Here is a 24,889-nt window from a genome sequence, read left to right as displayed (position 1 = left end):
TGGATATTAACATATCATGCAGAAAGAAACTCTGCTGTCATTTAAGTGTTGGCAGAGTTATTGTGTCTGTAGATGAGTTGTTCAAGGGTTAGTGGTAGGTCAAGGGAAGAGTTGTTTCTGTAGTTTTGATCATCCACAAGCATAGGTACTGAAAACCCATTGAAAAGACATTCTTCAGTAGTGACTCATGTGGATGCTTTCAGGTAGCCAACGGAGCTCTTCAGAGAGTCACCTTATCTCTTTCCAGAAAGGATGAAGCCACTCAACAGCATTGGCACTGAAGAGTCAGAGATCATGTCTCAAAGGCCAGGTTGGGTGGGGCCCTGGGCCACATGATCCAGTTGAAGGTGTCCCTGCCCATGGCAGGGGGTTGGAACTGGGTGGTCTCTAAGGTCCTGACCCGCCCAAACCATTCTGATTTCTAAGATGATTTCTATGCTAAATTCACATCAAACTCCCCTCCAGTGGAAAAATCCTACCTACAGTTCATGTTTACTCATATCACATCTCCTTTTTTTGCTCAAACTGCAACATAGTACTGACATAAAATCATCAAAAGCCATGCAGTCTTACCATGCCACCTTGTGCAAGATAGGTGGCAGTCAATGAAAGTAATATGACACGACTTCATACATGTTTAAGATAAATATATCCCTGATATCCAGGGTCTTTTGAAATTTTTCTGGTTTTTTACCTGTTAAATATAACTGGTTTGTGCTAGGACTTGTTTCTTGTGCCTTGCACAGAACCTTGCTCAGCTCCACACTGCCTGTCAAAATTTCATATATTATGCACATGACAATGCCAGCATTGGAAAATGCTTCGTTAAAAGCTGCTTTGTAGGCATGAACTTGAGCACATACGGCATATATGCTAAATGCACGTTGGAATACAGAATATGAAGAGCAACCAGTACAATCTGTCACATCTTTGCAGACCTCGAAAAGTGTCATGACAGGAGAATAATTTACATGTTTTCATTTCTCTAACCTCACTGAATTCGTTTCATAACACCTGCCTTGCCCTGCCCCCATCCCAGTAAGAACTGCGTAGTCACTACAGTAGGAGGGAATGTGGCCAGGCTGGGATCGCACGTATTTCTGGTCCCCAGGTGCTTCTTAGGTTATCTGGTAATAAAGTTAGCAATGAAAAGAATGCCATAGGAGTGAGTTATAAGCATTTGCAGGTAGTGTGGCAAGGAGTTCACCTCAGGGAACCCTCTTACTCAGTCACTTGCTTTTTCCCTCACAGTATCTCTTGCACTTCTAATTCTTGTCTCTGATTTTGTTCTGGTTACTCAGGGCCTGAGTCATCCACCTTGAAATAACAGTCACCCTCATTTCCAAATTCAAGGCTCAAAGACACATGAACAATTATAGTACTTCAAGAAATTAAGGTCCAATTTTGCTAAAGGTTGACCTTGTGAAGTGCTGAGGGTTTTTTCCCTCAGTTCAATAGCTTGGCTCTCCCTGTGTTTAACTCTGGCCTTTGGGTTCACTGCTTGCAATTAAGAACATATTTAAGCTGTTTGGTAGATTATGGCCTGAGTATACAGTACCTGGCAGATTCTTCTGTCTTGCAGGACAGAGTACCTGAGAACACATTTGTGCTAGGACTGCTCAAGTACATTTATTCTGGGTGCTGATAACTCTGCCAAGTGCTTCTGCCTTCCAAGCTGTGACATTTTGTCCTTTAAAACACAGCGTAGTTCTACTGTTCTTTGAGCATTTTCACAAGAATGGAAGTGCATTCAGCATGGATGCAAGCAGGGTGTTTCTAGACTTGTAGGCTGTTGTATGAACTATTTGGGTTGCTTCTGGTACCACCATTCCACTGGCAACTTAGAGTATCCTTCCGCAGTCACCCAACAGCTCCAGCTCCCAACTCGGCCAGTGTAGGTGACAAGTTAATGCTGGAGATGGCGTTATGCTGTGCTTTTCCTCACTAGGCGCGCCTTTTTGTTACGTGCCAGCAAAATCAAACAATCTCATGGGGTAAACACCAGAACGCAGGAGTGCCTCTGCAGTAGTCCCAAGTCCAATCATATGTCTGCTATGTCAGGGTGAGCCTTGGGTGTGCACCAGTCTATCCTCTTGCCTCACCCACTTCTTTGCACCTTTGATTCATGAGAAATATACTCAGGCCAAGAGACAACCATGACACATTCCTCCAGACCCCCAAGCAAAGAACATAATGTTAGTATTCCAGACATGCTTTCTGCATGTAGTCACATCTTGTGTTGGTTTAGGGGGACCTTAGGCTTTCTTTCTCTCTTAACTCACAGTACCTGTCTTTATATATTATATAAATATATATAATACAAGTTTTAAAAATTATTTTTCAGGAAATAGATATTACATAAACAGGCTTGCTTTTATCTCTGTGAAAAGGCAATCCTATCTCTATGGGATTTCTACTTCCCTCAGGCTATCAGATGCCTGCAAAATTGTCCCTTCCTTATGAGAGACCCACACACATCTGGCTTGTGAATTCACATGTGCCATTGGTTCTGTCGTCTTCCTAGACAAACAGTTGCCCCTCTCTCACCAAAACAGACAATTCAGGTACTAGGGTGCAGTCTCAAAACAAAAGACCATGCCAGACTCTACAGAGATAAAATCTAAAATCCATAATCCTCCCTTCTCACCAAGCTCCTCTTCCTGGCATGAACATAGATGCCGAGAAAAAAAGAAAGAAATGGCGAATTAAATAGCAGCCTAATGCTACAGAACTTTATGAACATGAGGAAGACTCAACACAGATTTTTAAGATTGTTTATGCAAGGAAATGATATTGAAATTCTGTTCAGACACAAGCAGTTAAAAAAGGTTTCAGACTTTGATAAATTTTGCCATTAAAACTTAAAAATCTTAAACCTTAAATTTCTTTAAGAGACTGTAGTTTTGCCCTTTTTTAATATAATTTTAGTGTCTCTTAGTTGCAGTCCTTATTACAAGTGTTTGCTGTTAATCTCATGTGTCCGATTACAGCAAGGCTTGTTTTTATGAAAACAAAATGCTGTGGTTTGTTTCAACATCTGAACACCAGCACTAGGGTAACTGGAGAAGCCATGCAATGTCCCTAGTTTCAGACTGACCTCTGGCAATCCCACCTGCTGCTGGAACAACCTCACGTGTTCACTTCCAAACAGCTGATGGGCACTAATTTTCCAGAAGCAACAGTACGTAGAAAGGGAATCTAAGTATCAGTCACACCCCATTTCCTCTATCTTTTGGAGAGATGACAAGCTTCCATTAAAAGAAGGAGAATTGAAACAAGTCCTTTCCAATTTGAAATTTCACACATGTAGACGAATATGCTAACCAAAGTTTCCTGAAAATAAAATGGAAAGTGATGTGGAAGCTGAAGTAACTGCACGTGCTATTCAAAGCCAGACTGTGAATGGATTTCTTGAAATATCAAATTTTAACTGTAGAAAAGCTGTCAGAATGCATCACATATGAACATAGAAAGACATTACAGTCTGCAGACTGATGAATGTGTGATGAGAAAAAAAACCCAACCGGCATGGAGAGAAATGCTTGAAGCTTCCTTTGTTATGACTGCAGTAAAAATACACATCTATTTTCCTAGAATAACAAAGCATTCATTCTCTCTCCTGCTTAGAGCTGTTGGGTATTTGTAGCATGTTATTAGCAACTGTACAAATGTCTTGTGCTTTAAAAAATCAAAGAATTTAGTAAGTAAGGAGAATTAATACTTTGCCTGTAGCCCTGCCCCTGGAATTCTGTGGTTTGCTTTAAGGAGTCATTGGATTAAAAAAACTGTAATCTATGCTGAAAGCAAGGACTGGTACCCAAGACCTCCATTTCTCAGGTGTGCACCTCTATAATTAAGGTACAGAGTTGGGCTTCCTATTATTGTTTGTGCTTTTCCTGGCTTTGCAATTCTTCATTGTTTTGTTGTTTCTTTTGTCTAGAAATCTCTGCTGTAGGTGAGGATGGTCATGCACCTTAGCCTCCTGGCTCTGGCTTAAAAAGGTCTCCTTTTGGGAAGGGAACTGCAGGTTTGAACAGTGTTCCTCTGAAGAAAATCCTCTTTTTTCTTTGAGTGGGTTACTGGGTCTGACTGAGACAGAGTTCATTTTTTTCCTTAGCAGCCCTCACAGTGGTGTGGTTTGCATTGGTAGCTGGCCAGGTGTTGACACCACACCAGTGTTTTGGCTACTGCTGAGCTGTGTTCTCCTTCTAACACTCCTTCCCCCATCAAGGGGCTGGGAGTGGGAAAGATCCTGGGCCAGCTGACCCAAATTAATCAGAAGGATATTCCACACCATGGGGCATCAACTCAGATAAAAAAGACAAGGAAGAGAGGAATAAGTGGGTCCATTTGTTATTTCAGAATGTTTGCCATCCAGAGAAACCAGTATGTGTGCTGAGGCAAAAACTTTCACTTGTTTGGTTTTCCTTTGCTTTAGTAAATTGTCTTATCTCAACCTATGAGATGTTTTCCATCCTTTGCTCTCATCTGTCTTACTAGGAAGGGGAGTGATAGAGCTGTTTAGTGGACATGTGCCACCCAGTCAAGATCTAAACACTACCTTTCTTATCTATTAATTTACCTTCATAAAAAATAAATAAAATAAAAAAATCATGAAAGGAAACAAAATCTTGAGGTTTCAGTGAAAATCAGGTAATGAAGTTTCTGCTCCTTTCAATGCACTTCCATTATTTCAATTCCTTCAATTCCTTTTCGTTAGTTTAGCTTCCTTTTTTTTCCATTCCTTTTCATTAGTTTCACTTTATTTCAGAATTTTTGGTTTTTCCAACTTCATTTCATGTCATTATACTTCCTTCCCTGTCTTTCCATTACACTTTCTTCCTTGATTTCAAGGATTTCATTTCATGAAAGGAAATAAAATCTTGAAATCAGAGGAGAAAGTGAAACAAACAAACTGGAAAGGGTATATGATGAAATCAAAAGCAAAAAGAAGAAGAAAATTTGGAAACGGAGTGAATTCAACAAAATGGATTGGGATGAAATGAGGAGCAGTGAAAAGGAGAGAACCTTGCCAAAAATAGACACATTGAACTCTTGAAATCAGAGAACAAAGTGAAATGAAGAGACGGTAGAAGAAATTGACGAAATGAAACTGGAAAAAAAAAAATCTGAATGAAAGCAAAAGCTTTTAAAGGGAAGGGAATGACATTAACTGTGGTGAAATGGCCCCAAAATTGCTGAATTGATGCTCATTGATATTGCAATACTATATTTCCCTTCACAAAATGAAGCAGAATTTCATTTCGTGAAGGGAAATGAATTCTTGAAATCAGTGAAATGAAGTGAAATAGAAATACTATGATGGAAATATGAAATGAAATTGGAAAAACAGAAAATCCTGAAGTGACTAGAAATACTATGACGGAAATATGACATGAAATGAAATTGGAAAAACAGAAAATCCTGAAGTGAAGTGAAACCAGGAAAAGCAATGGAAAGACAGGAAATGCATAAAAATGAGCGTAAACTTCATGAGATGTTTTTAATGAAATCTTGAGATTTCATTTCATGAAAGGAAATGAGAAATCAAGGAATGAAGGGAAACGAAAAGACAGGAAAGGAAAAATAACAACATGAAATGAAATTGGAAAATGCAAAAGTTCTGAATGGAAATGAAATTTCCAGGTTTCTTTGACAATCATTTCTTGAAATTTCAGCTCAATTTGATTGTCTTCCTTTCTCTTCAATTCAGTTTTGTTGTTTTGACTTTACTTCAGAATTTTCCATGTTTGACATTTCATTTAATGTCATTTGCATTGGTTTTGCATTCACATGGTTTGTGGTATTGTGGGGCCACATAGGTGACTTTTGTGAGAAGCTGCTAGAAGCCCTAACCATGTTCTGCAAAGCCAATCCCTGCTGGCTCCGAAGATGGATGTGCTGGTGTTCAAATCTGAGCCAATTAGAAATGGCAGTAACACCTCTGTGATAACATATTTAAGAAATATCTGAACAAAAATCTAAATCTAAAACAAAAGTGGTTGCACAGTTTTTGTTGTGACTAGAGAAGAGAGGACTAAGAACATGTGAAAGGACAATTCTGCGGACACCAATGTCAGTGAAGGAGGGGCAAGAGGTGCTTCAGGTGCTGGAGCAGAGATTCCCCTGCAGCCCGTGGTGCAGCCCATGGTGAGGCAGCTGTGCCCCTGTAGCCCTTGGAGGATCCATGGGGGGACACAGAGATCCACCTGCAGCCTGTGGAGGAGCCCACACCAGAGCGGATGGATGGCTGGGAGGAGGCTGTGGTCCAGTGGGAGACTCATGGAAAGAGACGCCCAGCTCCCATGCTGCAGCAGCCTGTCCTTAGAGGACTGCACCCCCTGGAAGAGTGGCCCCCACCACAGCAGTTTGAGGGGGACTGTTGCCTGTGGGAAGGACTCACATTGCAGCAGGTCACAGGGAACTGCTGCTCATGAGATGGAGTCATGTCAGAGAAGTTCATGGAGAGCTGTCTCCTGTGGGAGGGACCTCACGATGCAGCAGGGGAACAACTCCTCTCCCTGAGCAGCGAGAGAAAAACCACAGGTGGTGAACTGACCAAGCCCCCATTCCCTATCTCCCTGCACAGTTGGTGGGAAAGAGGGAGGGGTTGGGGCAGCTAAGGCGTTTTTATAAGAGTTTATTTTACCTCTCATTATCCTGCTCTGATTTTATTGGTAACAAATTCACCTTATATCTCTAAGTCAAGCTTGTTTTGTCATTGACAGTGTTTGATGAATGACCTTCCCCGGTCCTTAACTCATGAACCCTTGATTAAATTTTCTCCCCTCTATCCAGCTGCAGAGGGCAGTAAGTGAGCAGCATCCAGCCAGTGTCAACCCACGAAAACTAGATATTTAAACCATTGCCTACATTTTTCTTGGAGGCCATTTTTCAGCAGGACACATTTATTTCCGAGGGCAGAGCTAGTTACCTAAATCTAGAAACAAGTGAAAGGAAGGAGAGATCAAAAAATGTTCTAATCTTACACACAGAGAAGTCTAAATATGAGAAGAAGAATCTCAGCTCTTCTCTGCCTTGTCTTTCCCTCTGAGTGGTTTCAAAAGATGATGCTCTCCCATATTCAGAGGTTTTGTTGGTAGACAAAAAATGCATTATCTAAATTCCTCAGTTCCGGGAAGGAGAGACAGATGCCTAAACCAATCTCATGAACTAAAGTCTTTGAGTACCTGCCTAGAGATGAAATAGACTAAAAATTCCATCTTTAGTCCCTTGTGAATCTTCGCCTTTTGTTCTTAGTGCCTAAGTTTGGAAACTCATCTACCATGCATGTTAAATGTTTGTACCCCATCCCTTTAATGAGATGGACTTGTGCAGTGGTCTGATTCAGAAAACAGATTCCCAAGGGAAAAACTCTCAGGACAGGTTAGATTTTAGTTTGGTCAGATCCCTGAGCATAGCTTATCTTCTGGTTCCACTGGCACCAATGCTATGGAAAACATAAGACCAAAATATGCAGGAAAAGAAGAATTGTGTGAGTAAGGAGGGAGGGGAACCAGGCAGCAGTAGCCCAAATTTAGTGTAGCTTCTGCTGTGCTGGAATCGTACTCCAAAGTATAATTTGGCCTGTTATCTGCCCCGTTGGGTTGCCATCATCCATACCTCCTATAAAACAAATCTGTTTGAAATGCACACTGAGTCCCAAAATAAATTAGATATCACCCACTGTAGGGTTTTGGAATTAAAAAAAAAAAAAAAAAAAAAAAAAAAAAGACTTGGCAATGAACAAGGCCCAAAGCTGGGGGTTCATGTGATGCTGAATGCAATTTAACAGTTTGCTGCTGCTGGAAGGGGGCTGCTCATCTTTTTTTTGCTCTGCATTTCCTCCCACACAGGCACATGCCATCAACGCTTGCCTTGAACCAATGCCAGCGTTCGTCTCGCCCTTAGTTTTAAGAGTGGGTCAGTTTATCTCACTATTCACATCAGAAAACAAAGCCAGCAAAAAAGTGAGTGCTCTCCTGAGCTTAGGAGCTGAGTCAGCTTTCTTGGTCACCTGGCATGTTCGGCTGAGTTCCACATCAAGCAATTCCATGGAAGGAGCAGGAAGCTCTGATGGGACCAGAAGGGTAAGAGGGAAGATGGGAATAGGATCATAGCCTGTTGGCAACACCGAGCAGTTAGGTTGGTCCAGTTTCCTGCCAAATTGCAGCCCAGCTCTTCTTGGGCTCTGCTATCCAAAACTTATTATTAAATACATGCAACTCCTATGTCAGAGCCCTGCCAAACTTCTACTGCTATGCACTCTGGGCCAGCTGAGTTTGCAGATCCTTGTGGATTCAAGAACCAGCCTTCTCCTTGGCTCTTGCTGGCAGCTTAGGCAAGTTGTGGAACGGTGCTGCAATGTGCTTCCCCTCCAGGAAATTCTGCTTACTAAGGGAGCAATCTAATTATGTGCTTGAAACTTTTGGAGAAGTATCACCAGCCCCTGGAGGGGAGCAGCAGGAACCCAGATGCTAGGGAACAATAGTAGGAAATGCTGTGATGAAGACTGCATTCAGTAGGGAAGAGTGTCACTTAAATGACAAAATACCTACTTGAGAATTTCCTCTCTTTGAGCAGTAGTCTAGTGATTCCTTTGTTAAGAGGACTTGACATTTTGTTCACTCTCAGGTCACAGGTTTTACAGGCAGCTGCCATAAGAGGGCCAGCCTCTCAGTGCTGGGATTTATAAACCAAGAGATTCACAGATCTGTTTCATAGGTCACAGCTCTGGCCTTTTCCTGTTCCCCAAACCAAAGTGATTTCAGTGGGCCAATAGTCAAGCAGAGGGGAGAGCTCTTTTGCCCTTGAGGAGCAGCAGGATGCAGCTATTTGAGTAATTATAATCTACAAAGTCATACACATTCTTTTGAGAGAAAAACTACTAATTCTGTCCCTGAACCCCAGACACCCAGTTAATCATATCCACTCAGAGCAGCTGAGACCCACTGGGATTTTTGGAAGCTGTGGTGGAGGCATAGGAACCTTTCTTCTCCTCCCACACATGAGCTTTCCAACATCCTTCACAGGGAAGTCAATTTGCTTCAGTGAAAATTCGTCTGTGCAGTACATACACCGAGTTCCTACCAACAGCATCTGTTGCTGAGCTATTGTGGAGTATGTAAAGGAGCCACAGGAACCTGAGACCCCAGATTATTCCTCAGAGAATCACTCAGTTTATGCTGCCAAGATCTGGAAAGAGGATGTGTGCACTTTCTGACAGACTTTGGAAAGTGCAGGTATTTCAGTAACATGGCCAGGGATTTCTGAAGAGGACATGTCCTGAATTTCTTGGCAGGGGTGAAAGAAGCCAGTCTGAGTCACTGGTGGTGCAGCAGAGCTTCCATATTTTCATTTGTGAGGGTGGTTTTATTTTCTTCTTCCCACACTTATGCTGCAGTGGGCATGGTCTTTTACACCCTGTTTCAGGATCTAGATGTGCAAAGATGATTTGTTGTGGCTGCATTCTATGCCTGGTGTGGAGCCTACTTTCTGAGAACACACTTGCCTTAGGCTTGCAGCATGAGTCTTCAGATATGCTTAGCATTAAAATGTGGTTAAGTCAGTTTCTAGCCCAGCTGAACTTTGACAATTAAGAAAGATATTGTGCAGCAAAATCAGACTTCTGTGTTTATTTCTTTTTAGCTTCTATGGAATTTATGATGACGCAGTCTTGCTCTGAGCATATGCATGCTCTTGTGTGTCTGTCTGTCCTCCCTCTACAAACAATTTCTGGCCACTCTGAGCCCAGCTTTATTTAGAAACAGCAGTTTCAAACATACTGGGTCCATACATATACCAGGAAAACAGTTGAAGATAGCAGAGGGAAAGCTTACTACCTTATATGGAAGAAAAATATACCATCAACCCAAGCCTTCTTAGGTAAAAGAAATCTACACAGGAGAGCAATATTATATATCCCAACCTCATAAAGAGTTTTAATCAGAGGTTGCACCATTATCAGATGGTGGAAGATCCACCATAGATGAAAAAGAGTTGGAAACCAGGTTTCAGTTGCTGCATGGCATATGGAAATACTTGATTACTTAGGTGAGTAAAAAATAAATATTATTTTTGTCTTCCACTCTTTCCTGCTCTGTTGCTTTGCTTTTTTTGCTGCAGGCCTGTAATCTAGAACCAGATCCTGTGTGACCAGGAAGTAGGAGTTGATAACTATGCATACAAGGCTTAATTTTCAGAGAGTGTTCATGAAGCTTATAAATTTGAACAAGGAATATTTTGCTTCCCATGGTCTTGTACGTCTCATCTTTTATCCTACATTGGTTAGGTCTGAGCAAGTCACTGCATGTTTGGTATGTCCTTTGCTGAAACTATAAGATATATTATCACATATTATTTCCTATAGGTGAAGCCAAAGGCTCTGTTGAAGAAAAACACAATAAAACTCTGCTTGCTTTGAAATTCTGGTAGGATTCTAGCTACTTTCAACTATTTCTACATCTCCTGTCTTGTGGTGAGGGCCTTACCTTCCCCAAATCAAATCATTTACAATACCGATTTTCTGAATCAGGACCTAGTGAAGAACTAACAGAAGTATAATATAGATTTCAGTTGTCAAAAGATATAAACTGAATGTTGTAAAGTTCATTCCCAGTGGGTTTTACTGTCTGTCTGTGCCTCAAACACAGTGTGTCAAACCCTGAAGTACGCAAGTAACTCTGGGCGTATAAACAGCCACCAGATCTTCAGAAGTCTGTGGCTTCACAGAATAAATGCATATGACTATTCAAAGACTGCTGTTGTAATAATTCCTAATCATATTTTAGTTTCACATCAATGGTACAACATACTAGATCTATGCTTTCATCAGTGTGAGTTATTCTGATGACTTCAGCACATTTATTCATGTTAGTAGCCAAATGCACTGCTCTCCCTGTATAGGTGAAGGAGATTGAAAATGTCCCTTGGAACTAGAATTTGAGCATCCAGACTATTAAGCTGGAAGAAGGATCCCAGTAAGAGCTCCTATGAGAAGGCCCTCCTGGCACTTGTGCTAGGGTGTGCAGCCCTTCCCCAGACAGCCCCTGGATGCTGTGTGGCAATCAGTCACGGACCATTTGCAATGTGCAGTTTGGATGCAGCCACCCTGTTTGGGGAGATAAGAGAGTTTAACAAAATGGGTAGTCACAGTGGCCCTCAGCGGGATCATAAGCATATTTAATTTGCTAGCATAGGCATAGCCTTAACATCCTTCAATTGATAAAATGGATATAGCTAATGTAAATTAGTGAGCATAGAATCTCTTTTAAAGCCTCACTATTTGCTACCCTTCCTTATTCATTTTGTCCTTTGAAAGATGATTTTAACGTCAGTTCCTTCTTCACCTTTGAGGCCCAGCTGTCAGTATTTCCCATTTCTACAGCTCGCCCTTAAATTAAGGTAGACTCCTTATGCTCCCCTGAGCAGCAGTGGTGTCAGCAAGCACTGCAGAAGCAATGCAGAGCCAGAAAGAAAGTTCTGAACTCATCTTTGGCAGATTTAAAAGCCTGTCATCCTTCAGTGCAAGAACAAGCCTCTGTAAGTGAGGATTATCTCAGAATTCATTTTACATTAAAATTCAAACACTGTCATAGGAGAAATATGCTTTTCTTATTTTCTTTTTTTTTTTTTTTTACTGAGAGGAAAACATTCTAGTGCATATTTTGATTGCTTTCCATTCTGCTTCTGATAAAAATCTGTGGAGGAAGGCTCAAAAATAACAAAATACTTCTTAAATGGGGCAAAACTTGAGTAATTAGGAAGTAAAAATGTGCTTTTTCTTAGTCAATGATGTATTAATCAACACTTCTAAACATGTTAAAACCTGCTGTTTAGTCCTCAATTATTTTTCACTCCCTTTCCTTGTTGCTTTTGTAATATTGTCAAAGCCTAGAGGCCCAGTCCTGACTGAGGACTAGGGTCCTCATTGGACTCACACACAGAACTTATGCTTGATGGGTTTGTCTTTCTTTCAAAATGTTTGCTCAACTATGGTTATTACTCAAATGATGCAAAACTATGTCTATATATTTAGGATTATCCTGGACAGATGGTCTTGGATCAGTTCACTGTGTTTTGTTGTTTTAATAAAATAAATATTTTAATTAACTAAAATCTCACGCAGAGGTTTCCCTATCAATTTTCCATAGGCTTCCTTAGTCTTTTTAATTGTAACAGCAGCCATTTCACATTGAGACGTTCAGAATATATATAAACAGCATCTTCCATGGATAATTTTGAAGCCACATGCAAATCAAGTGCTAATAGACAAATGATTATTCTCTTGGTGCAGTTATCTGATTATGAAAAAAATAAAAAGCTGACTTTGTCATCATTCCTTGCTTTGTTGTAAAATATTATCACTGTTTTACAGTGGAAGGCAGTAAGAAACACGGTTTAATCCCTAATTTTTGAAATCTGATATCAGGCAACTTGTACCTTCCAGGTGGGTCTAAAATTGTGGGACCAGAGACATCAGTTCCCTGGCCACATTTTAACTACGTACAAGGATAAGGTTCAGATGTACCATTTTCTCACCCTTCCTGCATCCTTTTTTTCACTGGAAGAAAATTCAGGTGTATGGGAAAAGAAGGCTCAACAGTGTGCTCTGGTTGGTCTCCGTCTGAACATGCACAGGGTCACAACAGCAGCAAGGACAGGGATTGGGAAGGACAGGGGAGGGACACACTCAGAAACCCTGCACATTGCCTCTTTAAGTGACAGTAGATATCCAGAGTGAAAAAAATCCATTAGCATTGGGGGTCTAGATAAATTAATTTGCTGGCAAGTATGGAACTAGGGAATTTTTCTTCTTTTTTCCAGCATTACAGTCTTACTGCAGCATCATTCTTTCCCTCATTACTGTTTGATTGCTGCTACAGAACCACTCTGGATACTATGATACTATATATTTATATTACAGTTGCAAAATAATACTCTGTGCAATTTCAACTTTCATTTTTAGAAAGCAACTTGCGATACTAAATGTGAGAAACCAACAAATTTCCTTCCTATGATCAGTTCACCTGTAACCTCTCTCTACAGCCACATTTTCACTGTACCTGATACTCACCTACAGACTACTTTTTTTTCAGATTGTGTGTTCATTATTAATCTTCCTTTATGAGAAATATTTCAGTTTCTGTGCAGCAGACTGGCATTTTTTCTGGGATGTTTCAAGGGAAGATAATTTGCATCAGGAAATTGCTTCAAGGTGATCTATCTGGGACAGTCAAAAAGTCTGCATACTCTGTATTAGCTTTGTAGACATATTTTCTACTTTAACACATCACCTCTCCCTCACAAGCATCTCACCTCCATGGCCATTGCCTTTTTCCTTGTGAATGGGCAATAAATTTGTGATTGCCAGTTGTGGTATCCAAGAAAATATGGAGGGGAAAACCTATGCAAACTTAACAGCTGGAGACTAAAGGGGACTGCCATGGGCCAAGGCTGGCTTTCAGCTCTGAAGGAAAAAGTGCTAAGGGACAAAACCAGTTCCCTTCTTGGCCTGGAGACACTGCAAAAGGACTGGTCAGAATGTCTTTCCTTCCTGAACAAAGTCAGTCTTTTTCTAAGTAGAAAATCTGTTTATTATCTGCCATGTCCTAAGCTGGGCATGTAAAATTCTTCATTTACCACTTAGGTACTCAGCATCAAGTCAAGGGACACCATGCAAAACTTGAAGTGGATTGAACAAAAGCAGTTCCAGCAAGGAATTTACTGACACATCCTACTGAGACATCCTACTTTGTTGACTGACACTCAAATTCAGAGCTACATTTGTGCCTGGTCACAAGACAGGCAAAACATTGCATTTCTGCATAAGTCCATTTCTCTCTTGCCATCCAGCCTTGATCTCAGGCAGAGATTTAGGGAACAGGATTTCATCAAAGTGGGGAGTAGCATGTGCTTGAAATGCTGCCACATTTCCACCCAGCCTATGGCATGGCTCTCATTACACGGAGGATGTGGCTTTTGCTTTTTCTCTTTCCTCTCTTTTCTCTCTCCTCAATGACTTTTTTGACCACTTGGACAAATTAGGCCAACAAAAAGCCAGTTCAAGTGTTCCACACAGCCATGTCAAACGTAAGCACTGAATCTGCTTATGTAATCTCAGCTAGAGATCTCCAAACTTTCCACCCCTCACATCTCTCTCAGGAGGGCTTTCTCCATAGATATCAGTAAGCTTGTCATTATACACTGTCCCTCAAATACGTCATTACGCTCCTCAAAACTATCCTTTTTGGAGAAGAGCTGACAACAGTGAGGAGCTGCCATGCAGGTCTGTCAGGATGCCTGAGTTGTTGTCCTGTCTTGATTTGTCTATTTTGGTCTGTTGTCTTTGATTTTAAACTTAACTGCTCAGTCCCAAGAGGTAGAGACCTTGTATCCTGTGTCTGTACAGCACACAGCACTACAGTGTCCTGTGTCCATTGTTTCAGGTTTCTAAAAATGGATGCACTGATTGATCTTAATTGCTCTTCTCCATTTCTAATGGTTTATCATATTTTGTGTAATCCTACTCTCCTTGCCTGAGTATGAAATTATTCTCAGAGCAGCAAGATCTGCAGGGGTGGAGAACAAAAAACTATTTCCTTCACTTCTCAATAATTTTGGGGGCTAAAGTGTGTTTCCTCAAGGGCCTCTACAGAGGACTTTGGTGCCCTAGATAAATGGAAGTGCTATACCCACACTGTAACAGGCCACTCAAACTTATCACTCCCAAGGATTCCTGCTGCTTCACCCCAAAATGGGCAGCCTCTGTCTGTAGCACACACTGGCAGTAGAAGTTCCCAGCCAGGTCTGCTTTTCCTGTACCTGTTCCCAAACACCAGATAGACAGCTTGAGATGATACTGAGAGCATAGTCTTGCTCCAGTGCTGGTGCTTCCCGAGGCATACATGAACCTGTCAGATGAAGTCAGCTATAACCACAGTGTTAAAAAAAGTTGCTGTGCTGCTATTTGGTAGCAGCTCTGTGGTGGAGTGAAAGCTGTCTGAAGCTGTGCAGTTCTGGATGTTTTAGTAAGAATGCAAGTATATACCCAAACTGAAAGTGTCAGATTAGAAAAATATACAAACTGTTATATAACAATCATGCAAAAGAATCTTGGAAAGATACGAAAGCTTCTGTGTTTCCAGAGAGAGAAAAATGGGACATACGTGGGATATGGGTGGACAGGCCATATGTGGAGGGTCACAGTTTTGTGGAGAAATGAGAAATTGCTCCCTGTGAACTGTCTCTTCAGCATCTGCTCATTCTGTTGTTGCATGAAGGCACTCCCAAAGTGCTGGACAGAATGAATACAACCTGCCATCACTCATTAAAAAAATTGCTGTCCAAGCCATGAGGATGTGCTGCCCTAGGAGAGCATATCCTCAGTCATCCGTCTCCAAAGTGACACATGGCTCCCCGGAGGAGATGGACAGCCAGGAGGCAAGGATACATTTTTGGTGGCTGTAGAAGTGTCAAGGGTTAACATTCCCACATGAGAGCCCGCCTGGCAACTCTTTCCACCCCAGTGGCTGAAGAGTCCTTTGAGGACAGCAGGTTCCTGTCTCCAGTCTCCTTAAGGCAATGTGGGGGAATTTATGCAAAGGGGCTCCAGACGAACTGATTCCTGAACACCCAGCTTAACTGGAATCCTCATTTGTCTTGCCTCACTCTGTGCATCTTCAGATTTTTTCCTTTTAAAGTCATCTTTCATAGTGTATACAAAACACACCCCTGTATGACATCTCCTGTTTCAGGGTTCCCACAAGCCTCTGTTTCATACCTAAGGCACCATGTGGTCAATATTTTACTACTCCACTGGTGGCTCAGTGTCCCTCTTCACCTGCTCCCCACTGAAAATATGCTGTAAACACTCCTACCTTGAGACACGCTCACCAGCATACCCCAATTTTTCTGCCAGGATCTCAATTCTTTTCACATGCCAAATCCTCTTTGCCCATATAATTTTCCCTTGCCACCAACCCTCCTACCCAGTGCAAGGATTTTGTCTTCCTCTTATTTGTCCCACTCTTAAGGTTAGTTGACCCCAATTTCCTTATGCTAAAGACTTTATGCCCTTTCTATCTGTGCTCAGGACTTGATGCAGGTTTTTCCTTTACAATTCAGGCTTCCCCCACTCCCTTCCCTCCCTCGTTCCATGGCTGGGTTCACACTCATTCCTCCACTACTATTAGGCGGTTTTATTTTGGTCTGAGAGAGAAATTATCCGAAGTGTGGATGTGTCCCAGCTGTGTTGACAGAACAAAGACAGAGGATGGATAGGCACTGTTATCTAGGAAGGTGTTAATAGATTTTTGGTTCACTATATATTTAGAAAAGTGCCCGGGACTATAGTTCTGATAAACATAAGGAAAAGGTCTTCTATCCTCTTAATTTTTTGTTCCTCCTTCATTATTAAATGTTTACTAAAATCAAGAGAGTTCTGCTCACTTGTGCCAAGAACACACCCTGAAACTTGAGAAATAAGTGGAAACTGTGTTCAGAAGTTGATGCTTTAGAGAAGACACAGGTACTTGACTGACTTGAGTGTAGTGCTCACAAACTCAGCCTGTGACTTGTACAAAACAGAGGAGAAAACAGAGTCTAGCAAATATGATAATGTGACTTATTCAAAGATGTTTTCACATTGAGAGACATCTTTTTAGGTCTCCTAAACTAAAACAAAGCTGATAGCCCCCGTACATACTGAGAAAAGAATGATATACCAAAACATGCCTACACAATTTTTTTTATAAAATACTTAGCACCTTCTTCTTAATTTGGGTTTGAAACTAGCATGAAAATTGTCTTAATCTCCACACTCCCAGTCTCATTAAACTGTCTATTCCTCTTGCTCTTTTTTCTCTGGATATTTATTTTTGGCTCTTTTGTCATTCATGGTTCATATTTAGTCGTGTTTGTTCTTGTTTTTCAAATATGAGACCTGCTTCTATTGTCTTTCCTCAGGAAATTATTTATTGAAAGCAAATGGCAATCTTTCTGGGGAAAAGGCAATGGAAACGACCCATGGTTTTCATATTAGGATTGTTGTGGCTTCTGTGACAAGCTGCATGATGATAGGGATATTCACCATTATACAAATAGTCTCAGATTTCATCATAAATGATTGGCTAAATATTATGTTTCCATTAATAACCTATGTAAAGAAACTCTTCTTCATAAAACATACTACTTTAAACCTATTTTTTAATGCTTTCTATTCACAAGAGGCAGTATTAATTAGGAATATGATTCTTGTGCTATGCATTATTGAGGACTAAAGGAAAACTAACTGATTTGCTGGCAAGGTACATATGGTTTTGCATATTTTACCTATTTTTGTGTAAAAACTTTGATGATGTCTTCTTGTCAATCATTTGAGTGATGGAATTTCTGCAAAAAACTGTGTTCTTCATTGTTGCTTCCAGAAAAGGCCAGATGTTTCTCGGTATACACATTTTATTAATCCTGAAAGGGGACTGTAAACTCCTTTTTTAGCAGAGTGAAGATGGATGATTTACCTCTAAGGCAGTCAAGACTCATAATTGCATATCTTCAGTCAATGGGAATATTGCTCTTGACTTCAGTAACTACAGAACAAAGCAACAAAGTCATAGGCAGGAACACGGTTTTGTTTTGGGTTTTTTGTTTGTTTTGGTTTTGGTTTTGGTTTTGGTTTTGGTTTGGTTTGGTTTTTTGTGTCTAAGCCTCCCCAGAGAAGATAAGAAGATAGTTGAGAATTCTTAGATTGAGACTACAGTTTTCTCTTTGAGTCTTGATTTTTCCTTACAAATTACTATTACCTTTATCTTTTCTGCACAATTTATCTCCCCAGGGCAGAGTCTGACCCACCCTACACAGGTAGGTAGTCACCTTGCCACAGCTTGTTCTACCCTTTGCTGGTGCCATCACTGCTGTGTTATGGCAGATAGAGGAGATTTTCCTGAGAAACTAAGAAATATCTCTTTCATTTCTTTCAGTTCTCATCCTTGTAATCATATCACTACCCTGCTAATCAGCCTCAAAAATATAAAGGAAACTTGATTTGTTAGCTCTATAGTTTTAAATAATCCTGAAGAGAAAAATGTTGGACAGAGATTGTATGTTATTTAATTTTTTTGTCTCTATAATAAGGCAAATGTTGAGGCCTTCTGGGGAGTAAACATGTTTTCTGAAATCCATTAAGGATTTGAGAAGGTGGTCCTTTAGGAAATTTTCCTGAAGAAAATTTTAAAACAGGTTTAAATTATTGACAGATATCTCTCTTTGGCCCAGGGACAACACTTAACAAGCAGTATGCTGCAGCCTGCTCCAAATGCTGCTGTCATTATAACCCATGGGTTTAAATTTTTCCCTCTCCTCTCCTCTCCTCTCCTCTCCTCTCCTCTCCTCTCCTCTCCTCTCCTCTCCTCTCCTCTCCTCTCCTCTCCTCTCCTCTCCTCTCCTCTCCTCTCCTCTCCTCTCCTCTCCTCTCCTCTCCTCTCCTCTCCTCTCCTCTCCTCTCCTCTCCTCTCCTCTCCTCTCCTCTCCTCTCCTCTCCTCTCCTCTCCTCTCCTCTCCTCTCCTCTCCTCTCCTCTCCTCTCCTCTCCTCTCCTCTCCTCTCCTCTCCTCTCCTCTCCTCTCCTCTCCTCTCCTCTCCTCTCCTCTCCTCTCCTCTCCTCTCCTCTCCTCTCCTCTCCTCTCCTCTCCTCTCCTCTCCTCTCCTCTCCTTCTCTTTTCTCCTTTTTTTTTATCTTCTTGAAATTGTGAGCAGTACTGAAAAGTCTGGGCTGCATGATGTGAATGAGTCTGGGGATGTATGCTTTTTGTTCTGCTTTACTAGAATTACAACAATATAAAGGAAACCTCCCACATGCTGGGCATTCCTGGGGAAATCTTTCCTTGGTCATATTAAGCCAAGTGACCTTATCGAACTTACAGTTACTTTTAAAATATATACAAAATGGGGTGGGGTATTTTACAAGTTTGTAAACTGAGTAGAAAGGTGATGTCCAAACATCTTAAAAGCTTATCTCAAATGCAGAGAAGTAAAGACACATCTGATTACTGCCATGGGACAAGTGGTGGGTCCCATCCTCTGTTAACAGTATTCTCCTGCAGCTTCTCATAATTCACATTGCCACATTGCTGCTCCTTCTGTCTTGCCAGAAAAAACAGAAAAACAAACAAACAAACAAACAAGCAAAACCCAAACTGCTGTACACAGAGATCCCACCGTCAGGGCCATTTTTGCACACACACACACACACACATAAACACGCACACACACGCCCCCAGCATCTTCATTGCCAGACTGAGGATGTCAGTTGCAATAAGAATGAGGTTTTGTATTACATCCAAAGTGAAGTGACTGTGGCTGCTGCCTGCCTGGAACCCTTCCACTGCTCCTTCCCCTTCCTCCCCCACCAGCCGGCTCTGGCTGCCTCCCTGGAGGCAACTCCAGGGATGGTGCAGCTGAGTAGTGAGAGACTCTGAGCTGATCCAGTGAGAGCTCATCCACCAAGCAAGGGCAGGAATAAAAAAAGCAGCATTTTGCTCTTGGATCCAGTTTATCTCTGTTTATCTCTCCAGATTGAACCAGGGCCCAACTCATAGGGAGCAACGGAGCTGTCACTGTAGCAGATAGATGCAGTTGTCCAAAATTTGGTGTAACATGAAACATCTCCTGAAGATACCAGGGGATGTTTTAAGCAGGCACATCTGGGTGAAGCCTATGATTCCTGCTGTTTGGGAAGGTTTGTCTGAGATGTGGCAGAGCAGCCAGCAGAGAAATTAACCCTGCAATGCAAGCCATGGTTTACTGTTCTCTGAGAAGCATCAAGAGCCCACCACATCAAAACCTGTTTCAACAGGACAGAGCTGTTCATGCTTTGCAGTGTGCAACTTACACAGCTTTGCAGAAGTTTATCCTAAAACCACCAGTTGCAAGGTAGAATTAGTCTTACATCATCAGGCTGGAAAAGTCAGTTCTTCCCTTCTTTGCGGAATGCTGGCAAACACAGAAGAGATCTGAAAATAATCAAGACCAACAAAAGCTGGAGGGAACAAAAAAACCCAAGACAAACCAAAAAACAAGAATAAAAGCCCCAAACCAATTAAAAAATACTTTGGCTAATAAAAATTTTGACAAAATTGGTGAATGAGAATTTTGTTCCAACACCACACCACTGACATTCGACCCCCTTGCTTGCTTTAAATGAATAGCAAGGATGCTATCAGAATGGTTTGTACTACAGGAGTGCCCTAGGGCGAGTTAGCTGGTGTCAGAAGGCACCATGTGCATCCTCACACTTCCACAGGGTCTACAAAAAGACAACCACAGGTCCAGAAAAGCCAGGGGAACGTAGTGATATACAGCAAATGAGGAGAAAGGGATGAAGCAAGAGTGCAGAACAATGATGGGATCAGACCAGTCAGGTGAGCAGCCTATCACTTCGCCTCAGCAAGGCTGTCATTTTACCTGCACATTTTACCTGGGCACAGGAGGCTGTATCCTGAGTCCTGGCACTGCAGAGGAACAGTAGCAGTAGGGTCTCAGTGTGTGACTCCATCCAGCAGACTTGAGGCTTCAGGTGTAGCTTTATCTTCTCTCCTGTAAAGCTACTGTTTGCCCAAGGGAGAGCAATGCTGTATAGCATTAAATGCAAGTATGTGAGATCCTGGTGTTCTGGCTGGAAGTATGACACAAGAGCAACTTTACAAATCTGCAGTTACCCAGCTACCACAGATGTGGCTCTTCTTTTGGGCTAGGAACACATAGTTTTAGCAGGGCTATGGGCTTTGATGGACAGGACAGCTCCTTCCTTGTATGGGTGAGCCAAGGTCAAAGAAAAGAAAGGTTTGCACCAGTAGCAAAGTGTAGGACCTGCCACAAGAACTAACAGCCAATATGAACAGGGCCACGTGCCAGCCAGGGAAGGGCTGGAAGGCCAAGTGAGGAAGTTTGCATTTGATGCAGCAGAAAAGGAGACAAAAAGACAGGTACAAAAAAATCCCCGAGGCCTAAAGAGAAATTTGAGACTATGACATTGTCTTTTAGGATATACTGTAATGGACCAAGCTGGATTTGTCTTTAACTTCCTAAAGCTGGTGTCCTAGGGTAAATTCGTGATGTGCACCCAACAGCTCTGGAAGTCTTGAGTGCTAATACACAAAGCGAAAAGGAGCAATAGGATCAGCTCAGAAAAGCCTAAAAGACAAAAGATATTTGCAGCATGTATTTAATACATTAAAAAAGGGGGAAATAGCATTTGCTGGGCTGGTAAGGAGAAGGAAGCAGCTGCCAGAATATTAGAGGACAAGAGCTTGCACACAATTTTTATTTCTGTGAACGGAAATGAGAGAAGGGAAAGAGCTTAAGGGAAAAGAGAGTGAAGCCTTCAAAGTTATTCCATGTCCTTAGCTTCCCTGAGAATTTTTTCTTCCGGTATCTGATTTAGATTATAAAGTCCCTAGGGCAGCAATGGTCTTTAATTTGAGTCTTCTTCAGTACTGGCCCAATCATGATGCTTAATGAGCAAATGAAGTGTTGATAAATTCATACAAAGGTTTCTTGTCTGCAGTCTGGCATCTAATACATGACACCAGTTAAGACTGACAGGATCAGCTTCAAGGGAAGAGCATGAGAGCCCTTCCACTGCCTTCAGACAAGGGAGGTTCTGGTTCATGTTGCAAATCTTTGAAATTAAGAGCATGCAGTTGGATACTGTACACACAGGGACTTTTCTGCATATTGCATGTAGCAATTTTACACCAGACAAACTGCAGACACAGTCAGGCAAGCTGCTGCATCTTGGTGGACCCCAGGGCTCCACGTGGGTGCAGAAGCTGGCCATGCAAAGCAGCTTGCTGGATTAAGGCATAATTCATTGCTGTGGTACAGCTTACTCACTCTAAAGGGCTTTATTCACAGCGGGGATGATTGAGGTGCCGGGAGGCACAAGCCAAGTTGAAATAGATTTGTCAGGCTTATTTCATGCTTTGTTGTGGTGGTTGCATTTTAGATAGATTGTGAAAATGATGTTATTTCTAAGATTACAGTATTGTCTAGAAATTAATAAAAATTGGAGATTCAGCTGTAAATGTCGGGTCCAAAATTCTGTGAAAACACCAACAGTCTGCAATCCCAATCATCTGCAAGCTAAAGAATGGCAAAGATTTATGCACCATTTGGTTTGCCAACTTCAGCAGGCTCTGGCATATTTAGAAGAATATAGAGGCTGAGAAACAGACTTGCTCATGTGGCTTTTGGTATGTTCTCTTTCTCATCCTATTCTGTTTAAAATAGTAAGTGCCATCTTTTCCTTTCTGCTTTAGCCTTCAGGAATTTAGGTTGTTCTTTTTGTTTTGAGTTGTTAAAGAAAAGGTAGACTTGTGGGTGGTAGCATATTTACCTCGTGACAAAGCTAAAAAAATGCTGTCATGGCCACATTCCCCCATCTAACAAAAACAATCTGGAAAAGAATTCCCATATCAACAATTCCCATATCAACACATTAGGAAATGAAAAAAAAACCCAACTCATTTTGCTGATAAAAATGGCTTTCCCATTTTGTCACTGGAATTATACAAATAAAACTAGTAGTCTTACCTGTGTTCTAATGTACCTAGGATTAAGTACAAGTCCTTGTGAATTAATTCAGGGATTGCACAAAAGGGACACTGTGACAGCATGTTTGTTGTGGGCCACTTGGTTAAGTATCTGGTAGATGACACTTCTCTCAGATGAAGCTGAGGGGGCTGTACAGAGAAGATGGGGAGGTGGAAGGGAGAATAAGGCAGAGAGGAAGAGCCAGCCACGGTGTGAAAAGCCTTGGAACAGTGCAATTGGATTTGAACTTCTGGCTAAGAAAGCAAGCTGAATAAATGTCTGTCACAGGACCAACTTCTGCTTGTCTTCTCCCTCCCCCAAGAAATGAGAATGATATGCATATTTAGACAGAGAGAGATAAATGGATATATATAGAGAGAGACACAAAATTGGGAAGAGTGGTTGAGGGAAAAGTAAGACACACCATATCACAATGTCACGCAGTTAACAAGAAACAAAGAGTAGCAGAAACAATTAAAAGAATACCATGACACAATACAGAACTTTCCACTTTCAGTTGCATTTAAAAGCTTTATAAAAAGAAACTTTAAATTAAACAACTACATTTTTTTCACCTCAAAACAGTGTCCTTTGTTGGCAGGCAATATCAATATTTAACACCCCACCCCCCACCCGCAGTTTTACATGTTTGAATCTACAGAGGTCTAGTACAGGCATTAGAAATTAATAACTCTGGTGTAAGAGATAGCAAGTAGGCTGATTTTGAATTGTAGTTGGGTAAGCAGAGGTACCATGTGAAGCATTGTGACATTTTATGAGGGACATCAGAAAGAGAAAGCAGCTTCCGGTCCTGATAGATGTAATAGCCATTTTCCACTCAGGGTAAACAAGGAATCAATGAGTTGCCCCCTTTTTAGTGTCAGCTGAAACAATGGAAAACATGTGCCCCAGGACACAGATCTAAACAGTGCAGGTCATCTGTTCCTGGAAGGGGTCCCAACATCCAACACATGAACGAGGCAGGGGCTGAAGGAAGTGAAGATTTGTATGTGAAAAAAAAGGGGGCAGAAACCTGAGAGAGAATGAGAAAGTTATCTGGATACAAACCTACTTGTCTGAGAAAAAAAACACTGTAGTTTTGAGAGATGTGATGGGCTGATTTACTACTTGGATCTATACAAAAGTGAGGAGACCTTCCTCCCCACTTCCCCTTTCCTCCTCATTCTTAGTCTCACAGGCCCACTGTTCATAGTGGTCCTTATCTCTCTCTGAATTGATGTAACTCATTAACCCAGCAGAAAACTAATGCAGAAAAATATAGATATGCATGGCTCATACATCTAGCACAGGCACTGGGTGGAACTTCTGGTGAAAGGAGAGATGTTTGAAGAGTGATATGAGGTGGATGACGAAGGACAAGTGAAGGAAGAGATGAAGCAAGATTTCTGTTTGGAGGAATGGAGCCATCCTACAGCTCTGCTGCCTACAAAACCACAGCCTGAAAGCACATAAGAAGCAAAGCACACTCAGGAAGTAAGTTGGGAGGTTCTCCTCATGCTTTATCCTTACTTTGGTCTCCAATAGAAATAATCCTAATATCCTAAATTCTTACTAACAAAAAGGTCAGAATTGGCAACACATAAGGGTGCTGGCCTAATCCAGCTGCAGTCAGCCACCATGGTTTGTAAACATGATTCAAGAGGCAGACAGAGTATATTTGATCTGGAAAGATAAGAGTGTATGCTGCCTGGGGAAAGAGTTAGATGTACTTTGACACAGATAATAAGATGCCATGCCTTAGCCTTGACTATCTTGTGCATACCCATCTCCCTGTGAGGAATATCTGAAGATGTCATTAAGGAGAACAAAGCAAAGCAAAACTCTGAACTACAGCCTTTGCATGTTAAATATTGTCCTGAATATACAGTGCGCCTGCACAGATTCCCTTTGAAATGGGAGCAGAGGTGTCACCTGGTGCTTTTCTCAATCTGGGAGTGAGACAATAAAGTCCCACTTGTACGAAAAAAATTAAAAATCCATAGTAGTAGCCTGGGAAACTACCTTATGAAATTGTAGCTTTATCATTTTCATGAAGAATGCTCAAATAATTTTAATGAAAGTTCCTACTAAGGGAACCCTTGGTATGACCTACCAGGGTCATACCAAATATGGTCAGAAATTGCCTAGGGAAATCTCTGTATTTTGTCTTCCTTAGAGTCCATGATGTTTTCTATGTCAGTGAAATATCTGCAAATAATTCAGTCAACCTCTGTTGAATTTTAAGGCAGTTAGATTGAATTCTTGAAATATCTGGGCAATTTACAGACTTGGGTGCAAGC

The sequence above is a fragment of the Chamaea fasciata genome, unplaced genomic scaffold (genome assembly GCF_029207755.1).
Source record: "Chamaea fasciata isolate MVZ Bird 193981 ecotype frontalis unplaced genomic scaffold, bChaFas1.0.hap1 SCAF_2, whole genome shotgun sequence".
Lineage (NCBI taxonomy): Eukaryota > Metazoa > Chordata > Aves > Passeriformes > Sylviidae > Chamaea > Chamaea fasciata.
Note: the sequence above shows the minus strand (reverse complement) of the source record.